Source organism: Dreissena polymorpha, chromosome 4 (assembly GCF_020536995.1).
Source record: "Dreissena polymorpha isolate Duluth1 chromosome 4, UMN_Dpol_1.0, whole genome shotgun sequence".
Lineage (NCBI taxonomy): Eukaryota > Metazoa > Mollusca > Bivalvia > Myida > Dreissenidae > Dreissena > Dreissena polymorpha.
The window spans coordinates 92,395,277-92,408,024 of NC_068358.1; the positions used below are offsets into that span (position 1 = coordinate 92,395,277).

The following is a 12,748-nucleotide window of genomic DNA, read 5'->3' on the forward strand; positions in this document are numbered from 1 at the left end:
AAAGAATAGGCAATAACTCTTTGAAAAAAAAAGAATTTTTTAATAGATTTAACAAAGTTTCATTAATAATTCATAAGCAAATGAAAGTTATGGCAGAATCCAGATCGTAGTTTTGATTTTATTTCTGTAACAATACCAACAAAACGTTTGGTCTTGAAAAAACAGCACCCTCACATAACGTGCATATTCCGGTTGGTCCTTTACGCACACAGCACGTGTAATCAACCTTGCCTTAAATCATTTTGGGGTAGTGCAGGATCCAGATGTTAGTTTTTAATTATTTCTGTAGTAATAAGCAACTACATATATTGTTGAACGCACACAAATGAAATAACGAGCAATTTCCACACATAGCGCTCGATCCAAATACCGAGTTTTATCATCCTGGTTGACGTGCCAGTACTTTTTTAGTTTTTGCAGATTGTGTTACGGAATGGCAAACGCACACAGGGAATAACATTTACAATATTTTTATCCCTACACAAAATGAAACTAGGGACCAACCTGGGAGGGATAGGATATCATCGTTGGGGGAGGGGGGGGGGGGGGGGAGAAAGTAGTATGTGGTGATAGAGGAATGGTAACTAGATAACACATTGGTATTGTGTTTGAGTTGTATCCCCTTGGCAGGCGGAAATTCAAGGTGTGATACTTGCAGATTGTGTGGTTATGTAAATATAAGGTCGTATTGAATGTAACTATCATTGAATACGTATTAATAATATGAAATTCGACCATGAAAATATACAATAGGTGCGTGCATTTATATTACAACCGGTCTGTAAGTGAAGTTAATCCTAGCAATTCTCTATGGCCTTTGTACGGGATGGTAACGACCATTCGAATGGCCTTGAGCGATGCACATAAATAGATGAGTGCTCCATACCCAATCGTTTACAATATAAGGGACTTGTAGAAGATGAAGAAGAAGGCTATTTTTATGTGATCTAACACTTATGCCTTTCAACATTCTCGTTTAATTTAAATATTTTTGCATCGTTCAGCAAAATATTTAAAGTAGTTTGAGAATTTTGAATGGTTCATCAATTTTTCAAAAACAATTTGGTGCCGCCTAAATTGATGTCCAAAGTGTGCCAACATTTACAAAGTACATAATACAAAGGACATACTACTTAACTTAAATCGGATTTTCTAGGAACAATATATAGGAACAAGATCATTGGAAGTATTCACACCGCACTGATCAGCCTTGCTCCGAGAAGACTGAGCTTGATGCATGTGCGTAAAACGTCGTTCGAGATAAGCCCGTGCAGTGCACACAGGCAAATCAGAAAAATGCTTTCCGCATTACCTGGATTGTTGTTTAGAAGAAACTTCCGTTACAAGAAAAAACCCAAAACAGCGTGTCGTGCTTGTTAAGCATGTTGTCTGTGCCAATCTGGGATTACACTTTAGGTATATGCATTAATACGCTTAATGCATATACGTAAAGTGTAATCCAGATTGGCACAGACCACATGCTTAACAACGCTTAATGCATATACGTAAAGTGTAATCCAGATTGGCACAGACCACATGCTTAACAACGCTTAATGCATATACGTAAAGTGTAATCCCAGATTGGCACAGACCACATGCTTAACCACGTTTAATGCATATAGGTAAAGTGTCATCCCAGATTGGCACAGACAACATGCTTAACAACGCTTAATGCATATACGGAAAGTGTAATCCCAGATTGACACAGACCACATGCTTAACAACGCTTAATGCATATACGTAAAGTGTAATCCCAGATTGGCGCAGACCACATGCTTAACAACGCTTAATGCATATACGTAAAGTGCAATCCCAGATTGGCACAGACCACATGCTTAACAACGCTTAATGCATATAGGTAAAGTGTTATCCCAGATTGCGCAACATTTTTGCACATGTGTGATGACTATAGTCAAACTGGCTCACCTTTTACCCATTTATGCATAGCGTCCACAAAAAAATGCCTTGGCAAACAGCGTAGACCCAGATAAGACGCCGCATGATGCGGCGTCTCATCAGGTTCTGCGCTGTTTGTTTAAAGGAATTTCGGTAAGAAATATTCTAAATACAGAAACACATATACTAGACATCCCTATTTTTGGAAATAAATTGATCCAATTACAAGGATGGGAGAGTCCACTAGGCATACATGGGTTAACCTCGCTTTCATCGTTTCAGTGTACCATATCTGCTACAAGAGTGTTCGACCTAAGGCTGTACTTAAGCGTCACCTGCTCACGCATACACACGAACGTCAGTACGTCTGCGAGGTGTGCAACAGGAGCTTCCAGAGAAAGGATCACCTGAAACGACACTGCGTCACCCATATAACGTCTAATCTAGACAATCTTATGTGAATGCGTGGCAGAAGACAGTGACTACAAATGTGAGCCGCGTTTTGCGAAAACACGGCCTAATGCATGTGCGCACAGACTAATCATGGTAGACACTTTCTGCTTGTGTGGGATTTTAAGTGTAAAGGAAGTCTGTTGACGAAAGTCCAGTTTAGGCAAAAACTGTTGTCCATGATAAGCATTTGCGGACTGCAAGGCTAATACGGAACGACACTTTACGCACATGCATTAAGCCCAGTTTTTCCAGAACGAGGCGCCTATGTTTAATGTTGTGAGTTAAAAATACTGTTGTTTTCAGACTGGATTAAGTTTTTTTCCGAAAAAATGATAAGCCAACCACAAAACATACACAATACAATCGTCATAAAATCGTCAGAGCAAGGAAAACGTTGTGAGACAGATGTGTTCTTGACTGGGGTAAAATGCACGCAGAGGCCCATATAGGCGCGTACACGCGTTGGTAACGCAAAGCACGCATCTTAATTTATTGATTCATTCACTGCTTCAAATGCCAAAATTGTAGCAGACGAATGTGGATATTCTGACAGTTATACACGTGTATTATTACCAAATAGTAAAGTATAATTTGTTAGCAACAAGACACATGTTGTATTAGACCCATTTCGGCAATTATATATACGAAAGGTGCATCTTCAAGTGTCTGTCAAAATGACGTGTGTGTAATTGTCCCCTACCGGAGGACTTATGGTTTGCGCTACGTGTGTCAGTCCGTCTGTCACACTTTTCCGGATCCTGCGATAACTTCAAAAGTTCTTCATATTTTTTCATTAAACTTGAAACATGGACAGATGGCAATATGGAAAGTATGCACGTCAATTCATTTTGTTCCTACGTCAAAAATTGTGGTTGCTATGGCAACAAATGTAAACATAATATTGTTTACTGACAATGGTGGAGTGTCCGGTAGGGGACCATATTGCTTGGCAATCTCTTGTTATTTCTTGGATTTTCTGAGAATTTCATAGTGTGCCATTGTATTAAATTTAACCTTATTGAATTTATATATTTCATTCGGTTCTGTCTGTTTTCCAATGTAATAAATTGATTGTATAATACATTTTTTATTTCAGTGTGCTCATTTTGCGGTAAGGATGTCCCGAATCGCTACAAGTTGGAGACCCACATCCGGGTTCACACGGGGGAGCAGCCGTTTGAATGCAGGGTGTGCTACAAATGGTTCAGTCAGAAGAGTCACCTGAAGTCACATATGATTTGTCATTACAGAGTTGAGGGACTTGGGACAAAGCCATAAATAAGAGCATTTTGGAAGTAACCGAATGCGAATGATGGGACTATTTGATACAATAAGTGTGATTTACCCACTTAAGCCTCGCGTATAAAAAAAGCCCTTGTCAACAGCGTAGACCCAGATGAGACGCCGCATGATGCGGCGTCTCATCAGGGTCTGCGCTGTTTGCTTAAAGGATCTTCTGTAAGAAATATTCTAAACATAGAAATAAATATACTAGACATCCCTAATTTTGGAAATAAATTGATCCAATTTAGAAGGATGGGAGAGTCCATTAGTTGTACTAATAGTAGTATGTTATGTTATATCAGAACCTTGCCTGCTTTGACCAGCTATATATATGCGCACAGAATATTTACACATGTTTCGCAAAATTTGATTGGCTGACTAACTCGGGATCTCGAGATAGCGAAAATTCTCTCCTCTTTTGTTTAATGCACTCTGCCTTTATTTACTGCACCGCTCTTTTTTAATTGCACACCGCTTTTATTTAGTTTTGCACTCCTCTTTTTTCTATCTCTTGGCCACGACATAGCTAACCCGTGGCCACGAGATAGATAAAAGAGGAGAGCAATTTAAAAAAAGAGAAGCGAATGTCACCTCTATGCCACCGTGCAAATGCCTTCATTTTCCTCATAAATATCCTTAATTTTAAATTAAATTCAAAGTTTTAACTTTTAATAAGCTATAGGCGAACTATACTTTCAGCTGCGTTATCCAAGGAACATTAATTGAGACGCGTTCTGAGAATACGGGGCATAATGCTTGTGCGTTTAGTGTCGTCCCAGATTAGCCTGTGCAGTCCGCTCAGGCTAATCAGGGACGACACTTTCCGCTTTTTCGACATGTTTCGTTAAAATGAAGTCTCTTCTTATGGCTTAATAGTGATTGGACTATAATTTCAATGACAAATCTACAGGATAGTATGTTTTGGGAATCAGATATGCTCTTGTGTCATTTTGTATTTGAAATTATTCCAATTATTCAACTAAAATATAATACAGAGAGTAACGCATACAAGTTTCAAGTCTATTTATTTGACTAAAACAATAGTTTCAGTTTCAATTTATTGGCAAGATCAGCAAATATGTCTTTGGCAAACATTGAAACAGTAGTATTCCACCCGGCTATCTGACAGAAAATAAAGAAACGTGATAACAACATACTCGTTTACTTACAATGAATCACCCATTATGTTTAATATATGTGTCGTGTTCTGAGAAAACTGGGCTTAATGCATGTGCGTAAAGTGTCGTCCCAGATTAGCCTGTGCAGTCCGCACAGGTGAATCTGAGACGACACTTTCCGCTTTAATGGTATTTTTAGTTTCAAGGAAGTTCCTCCTTACCGAAAATCAAGTTCAGGCGGAATGTGTTCCACCCTGATTAGCCTGTGCGGACTGAATAGGCTAATCTGGGATGACACTGTACGCACATGCATTATGCACAGTTTTCTCAGAACACGACTCATATTGTTGCGAATATACACACAAAGAAGCGTTATAGTGAAAAGAGATTTCAATTTTCGAAGTTAATTGAATAACAAACTGAGTAATTTAACCGAAGAGAATTAGAAACGAGATGGCTTATAAAATACGTTTGTACAAAGAGTCGCATATTTTTAACCCATTTATGCCTAGCATCTAGAAAAAAGGCCTTGGCAAACAGCGTAGACCCAGATGAGATGCCGCATATTGCGGCGTCTCATTAGGGTCTGCGGTGTTTGTTTAAAGGAATTTCTGTGAGAAATATTCTATATATAGAAATAAGTATACTAGACATCCCTAATTTTGGAAATAAATTGATCCAATTTAGAAGGATGGGAGAGTCCACTAGGCATAAATGGGTTAACGACAAGGGGAGCTCGAAAATGGGTAATCTTAATTTATATCAATTAGTAGAAAAAACAGATGATTAGTTAGTCACAACGTAAGTTCAAAACACAAGCGTATATACAAAGTCTTACCCATATCTTTGTCAAGGCCATTCATTTCCCCCAAGAATATTGTATACCACACGGATATTTCGAACGACTACAGCAATATACCGCACCCCAAGTACAACGACGATAGGTAATTCCTGCTTCGCATTGGTCGGGGTTACAATACCATGTACAGTGACACTCACCTAAAAAGCAACAACATAATTGTAGTGTGTGACCCGCAATAACATTGTGTCAATCAAAGTATAAAACTATATCAATGCCGTGTAAGCTCCGCCTACACGATATTTCTATATTTTCGTACATTGATTGACATTGCAATTGATTGGGGGAAATGAACGGCCAGACAGACAGGCGGAATATTAAAACATGTTACTGTATTTAATTACATATTATTCATAAGAATGGAATGTAATATCTTATACTTAACATATATGGTTATTCTCCATAAATATCAAGTACGTACATGTATCATTGTGTGCACGTTTTTTTTATAGCATTCTTAATGTTAATAGAGGTCATTATAACGATTCAATGTCCGAAATGGAAATATCGTGAATGAACCTTTTACAGTTTTAATTTTACTTATATTTTTTACTATAAGTAACGACGTGAGCGGGTCGTTACTCCGTTGATCTGTGCCGATATAATAGATTTGGCCGAGTGTTCTAGCTCTGCAGGGGTCGTATTCCAGAAACACCTTAAGTCATTTCTTAAATATGTTGACTTAAGTTCAAAATTACGATGTTTTGTATTTCTTTACTGAATAAAGACATGCATGTGTTTTGGTATTCTTCAAATTACATTGACATAATGATGTTATTTTAATGTAATTCTTGATGCAAAGTTATTGCAACAGGAAATGAAACACTTAAATGTTTTTCCCAATTTAAGGATAAGAATAAAATATAACTTAAGATGCTTCTGGAATACGACCCCTGAAAAGAATCCGATTGCGCGAGGTCAACAGGACTAAACAGCTTCAAAACAGTCATATATAAAACTAAGCAGAATATCACTGAACAACGCAAAAGTAATAACGATAAAGACAGTATACGTTCACAAAATTTGACATATGAAAATACTGAATAAAATTTAAACTGCAGATAAGAAATTAGAAATACATAAATTAATTTAAGATTGGTCGGAGCTTGAAAAAAGTGTCATGTAACAACATGTTAATAAACGAAACGCTTAGATCATGGCTAATGAATAACAGTGCTTCTAACAACAATATGCACTTCCATTATCTTTTCCCCTGTCAATAAATTAAAATAAACCGTCTTAATTTGAAATAATATTGCATGCATTCTAACCAGTATCATGACAAAACAAGGTTTACGAAATCGAATACATGTCAGACAAAGATACTTTTTCCTAAGGAAGTTTACAATTATGAACTACTACCGGTGGTTATACGCATTCAGAAATATATTTGTAATTCGTCGATGCTTATTTCGTTTATATTCTACTGTCAAAACAAGCCCAACAATCCAGAGTGCCCAGCTAAAACTGGTTTTGCTTCATTAAAAAAAATAAGTCACTCAAGATCCGTCATTAATTGCTAATTTAATAGTTAAATAAAAATTAATGTTCGGAAAGCTTAACCTATTTATGCCTAGTGGACTCTCCCATCCTTCTTAACTGGATCAATTATTTCCATAATTAGGGAAGTCTAGTATATTTATTTCTATATTTATGCCCCCCTTCGAAGAAGAGGGGGTATATTGCTTTGCACATGTCGGTCTGTCGGCCCGTCCACCAGGTGGTTTCCGGATGATAACTCAAGAACGCTTGGGCCTAGGATCATGAAACATCATAGGTACATAGATCATGACTCGCAGATGACTCCTATTGATTTTGAGGTCACTAGGTCAAAGTCAAGGTCACGGTGACCCGAAATAGTAAAATGGTTTCTGGATGATAACTCAAGAACGCTTAGGCCTATGATCATGAAACTTCATAGGTAGATTGATCATGACTCGCAGATGACTCCTATTGATTTTCAGGTCACTAGGTCAAAGGTCAAGGTCTTAGTGACCCGAAATAGTAAAATGGTTTCCGGATGATAACTCAGGAGCGCTTAGGTCTATGATCATGAAACTTGATAGGCAGATTGATCAAGACTCGCAGATGACCCCTATTGATTTTCAGGTCACTAGGTCAAAGGTCAAGGTCACAGTCACCCGAAATAGTAAAATGGTTTCCGGATGATAACTCAAGAACGCTTATGCCTAGGATCATGAAACTTCGTAGGTAGATTGATAATTGCTGGCAGATGACCCCTATTGATTTTCAGGTCACTAGGTCAAAGATCAAGGTGACCCGAAATAGTAAAATGGTTTCCGGATGATAACTCAAGAACGCTTATGCCTAGGATCATGAAACTTCATAGGTACATTGATCATGACTCGCAGATGACTCCTATTGATTTTGAGGTCAAAGGTCAAGGTCACAGTGACAGAAAACATAGTCACACAATGGCTGTCACTACAACGGAGAGTCCATATGGGGGCATGCATGTTTTACAAACAGCCCTTTCTTACAGAAATTCCTTTAAGCTAACAGCGCAGACCCAGGTGAGACAACGCATCATGCGGCTTCTCATCTGGGTCTACGCTGTTTACCAATGCCCTTTTTCTAGACGCTAGGCATAAATGGGTTAATAAGAATACGTTATAACGAACAACACAATAAATAACATGTATTGTAAATCAAAGCATACGTAAGAGCGTATGCATAGGAACGGACCGAGCCTCATACTGGCCCTCGGGCGAAAGGCAGTGGGTCGAGTAAAGACGTCTTGCGTAGCTCTGACATATGTAACTGTCTAAGTTTTTGTAGTTGATAATTACGAATAAGACAATAACATATGACGGCGCTTTGCTAAACGTCTATAACCGGGGCCTTCGGCCTGCTTGGGACGATTATACACTAAGTCCAAAATAAAAAAAATTGGTCCGTTTGTGGTCTCCTTGGAAAAAAACAGGGTCGGTAGGTAGGGATTTTATTTTTATTATTTTGGGAGGGGCGGGGGTACTAAAATGGAAGGCTACTAAAGCTTTTAATAAGAAATACATATATTTATTTTATGCTCTCCGGTGGTTAATAGAGAAATATCAGTGAAATAAAACTGGTATTTCATTGTTTTAAACAGTAAAAAATAACCGTGAAAACGATATTTGTCACTGTTTACTGTGAAATGACGTCATTTTTTCGACGAAACGACGTCATAAATCCAGCGAAATTATCCAGTTTAAACTCTTTTTAAATGTAAATAAACGATGAAAAGAGCATAAAATAAAAAGAAAATGTGTTGGATTCGATGGAATATCGATTTTAATTCACTCGTGATCATAACAAATAAATATTTTCACTCGTGGCTGCGCCACTCGTGAAAATATTTATTTGTATTTTATATGATCACTCGTGAAATAAAATCCATATTCCATCGAATTTAACAAATATCCTCTATTTATAACATGACCTACGCTCTAGGGGTGAAATAACGTAATGCTCAATTTTGTTTATTACATAGGTGTTATTACACTAGTTATATAACTGGGAAATGACGTCTTATTTTGACGAAATGACGTTGTTATTTCTGTGAATTGCTTCAGTTAAAATCTTTTACAATGTGAATAAATAGTGAAAAGAGCATAAAATAATATTAAAAAAAATTGTTGGTCATGTTATAAATAGAATCTTAAATACGTGGTCATTTGGTATTGCATTTATTAAACTCGGCAAGCCTCGTTTTTATCTTTATTTAGATGACTAGTTTAATAAATTCAATACAAAAAGACCACTCTAACTCATGCAAGTTCCTATATATATATTTACTTTGTTTGCTCGAATTTTTTTTTCTTTGGCGACCCCAATATAATGTTGAGGCCGGGTCGGCGCCGATTCGGGAGACTCGGTCGGGCGACCCGAAACGGACCTATTTTTGTGTGGCCTAATACTACTCAGCTCTGGCCAAGCAGGATTTGGATGTTTTTAGGTAAATTATAACTTTGAATGAATAAAACTTACATAAAATTAGTATTTATTTCGGCTTAAGTAAGGTATGAATATCTTCTCGCTAAGGTGCGACGACGAGGTTCGTCATATACTTAATACCGCGAAAAATTAATTTTAAGGTCTTTCGAGTTTTCGTCAAGACGCATCTTTTTCATATTTAACCCATTTATGCATAGTGGACTTTCCCATTCTCGTAAATTTGATCAATTTATTTCCAAAATTTGGGATGTCTAGTTTATTTATTTCTATATTAAGAATATTTCTTACAGAAATTCCTTTAATCAAACAGCGCAGACCCTGATGATACGCCGCATCATGCGGCGTCTCATCTGGGTCTACGCTGTTTGCCAAGGCCCTTTTGCTAGACGCTATGCATAATTGGGTTAAATCGACTGTAATACATTTTAAAATACATGCGGAAATTTATTCTGTAATTTAAATTAATACCGTCTAACATTAGCTTGAGTGCTTGCGGACTGTTGGAGTCTATTGGGTACTCTGCGGCTGCGAGGCTGCACACAACCATGAGGACAACCAATATCTGGACAGACGGCATTGTTCTGGTTACGATGACAGTAGATCCCAAATTCTGTGGAAAATTAGAACACAACACATCGCCGTGAAACAGTAAGTTAACTGTGATAAAATTTGTTAACATTTTCATTTAAATATACAGTAAATCGAGGGATGAAAGCGAAACGGCTCTGACATTTTTTCTCAAAATGACTTTTTTGTATATTTTGTATCGCAACAGGCAATCAAATAAAAAGTTAAATTGAAAGTCCTAAAGCAGCATTACTGCAGTAAGCTCTAAGTTAAATTAAATATATTTTTAAGATATTTAAGTGCGAAAATAAGCTCTTTCGCATTTAGCCTAGGTGGTTGATGTTTAGGAAAAATTCTAAATGAAACTGTTAGCAATAATTTAGGAATATATTTACAAAAAAATAATATATTTGTATTTTGAAAACCTCCAGAACAAACAATATTTGGTAACTGATGAAAACTAAGAAAAGCTATTGATAAAATTAATTAAATTATTAAACCTGCTTGTAATGCTAATTGTTGGCGACTAGCAGTATATATAGATAGATAGATATTCATTTAGACCTTTTTTGCACTGAATCTGGGTATTTACAAATGTTTTTAAAATATTTGTTTCATGTGTAACATTAATAATTAACTTTTTTTACAAATTTAATAAGCATTGAATCGATATAATAATTTAAAAGAATACTTTTGTACATATCCAATGTTTAGACAAAAAAACAAAACAACTGCAATAAATAAAAATTAAAAATAAGTCAAGATATAATCGAACGACGATTGATATATAGAATTGTTAAGCATTATTAATGATATAAGAACAATATATATTTTATTTGTTTAAGGCAAAATGGTTCTGAGTAACACATTTTCCAAATATATTTCAAAAATACCCTTATAAAAATGTTAAGAGTATTCGATTTCATATATATGCTTTAACAGGGCCCTCAATTATTTTTAGGGGAAGCGGGTTGCTACCCTCATCAGGGGGAATTGTCGCGGTGTTTCCCTTTTTGGGGGATTTTTTTACTTACTCTCTCATTATTACATTTGTACATGTTTGCACTATATTTATTTCTTTTTTCATAATTAAGTATGTTTGACAAGATTAAATAGAAATAAAATTGAGATATAATACTCATGAGACACATCTTTAAAAAAAAAAATCAAGGGGAATTTTTTCCCCCAATAGGGGAAAAATATACTTTACAGGTGGGGGACTGCGGCCGAAATTCGGCCGCAGATTTGATAGGTTGAGGGCCCTGCTTAAAAAGATAATTTTCAATAATTCTTAAAGTAACTGAATGTCGCTTAGACCTTTTTAACTCTTGAAAATAAGGTGAAAACATTTTTTTTTCAGTGCGAAAAGGTTCTAAGTGCCAATTTTTGCAATCTTATTATTTTCAATATAGGAAAAGTTGTTTATATTAAATAGTACTATAAATTGATCATTTAAGTTAGTTTAAAAATCACTTAGGACTATTTCGCTCTTAATGCTGAGCATAATTTTTTTTTGAAATTTCAGCGCGAAAAGGGTCTAAGTGACATTTTTTTTTTCAAATAGAAAAACTATTTTATTTGTGAAAATTAAAAAGATTTTGTTTAAAATGTGATAAAAACAGAATATTATCTATCAAACTTGAAATTGTATAGCCTTTATTGTTTGAAGTGTTTTATGTTTATTTGATACAGTTTTAACATTCTCCTGTACAATTTTAATAAATGGGCTAGATAGAATTTTACTGGTACGCAGTTGTTTACCACTAATGCACTATCGACAAAATAGGGGTTAGCCCCGACACTAAGGAAAAATATAGAATAAAAAGGATTATTAGGTGGTGCGTGCTTAGGAACGCTAATATTATACGCTTTTCCTTTCTTTTTTACGTACCGGTAAAGTTCAATCGTCCCGATAAATGCACTTTTCGCCGTTTCGCTTTCACCCCTCGAAATGTTCATCAACAATTGTTTTTAGACACACATGTATCAAATGAATACCTATTTTAATTGTGAAATAAAACTAACCTAATTACCTTCACGAAAGCGGAATCAAACTGATGGCTTGCTACGAATATATATATATAGATCACCGTCGGGTAATATCGACTTACTTGTATTATCGACCTTCTGTCCTGACGCATTCTATACATAGATGGTGACGTCACTACGTTATTGTCACGCCCCACGTCCCCAGTCTTCTCACAGTCTTCTCACCTATACAGGTTAGGGCATCCAAAACTGATAATAGGGCCTTAAATGGCACCTTCTTGACACAACCCTTACTTGTCATGTATTCTTGCCTGGATTTCTTTAAGTACTTTTTAAACAAAATAGTGAAAAAATATTTCATTTTTCATTGATATAAAAATTAAAAAAAACATAATTAGAAATAATTATTAAAAGAAAGTAGAGTAGACCCACAATTGGTAAACATTATTTGTTGGCAAAATCAAGAACTTTGATTGCTTATTCTTTTGAAGACCAATTGAACTTTAAAATATGAAAACCCTCTTAATACAGAAAGAAGACAAGTTAGAAGTAACTATTAAATTAATAGCAAGTTATCTCCTTTTGTGTGAGTGAAATGAAATAGCCTAAGGGCAGATTTGCTTCA

The 12,748-nt window shown here is 35.9% G+C and overlaps 1 long non-coding RNA gene across 1 annotated transcript; it reads right to left on the reverse strand.

Moving 5' to 3' along the window:
* Positions 1 to 4,641: 4,641 nt before the first annotated feature.
* LOC127880209 (uncharacterized) lies at positions 4,642 to 12,269 on the reverse strand. The gene is made up of 3 exons (XR_008049459.1): positions 12,246 to 12,269; positions 10,036 to 10,177; positions 4,642 to 5,750 (listed from the first exon to the last, which is right to left on the reverse strand). It is a non-coding gene; the product is annotated as an uncharacterized LOC127880209 (long non-coding RNA).
* Positions 12,270 to 12,748: the final 479 nt, after the last annotated feature.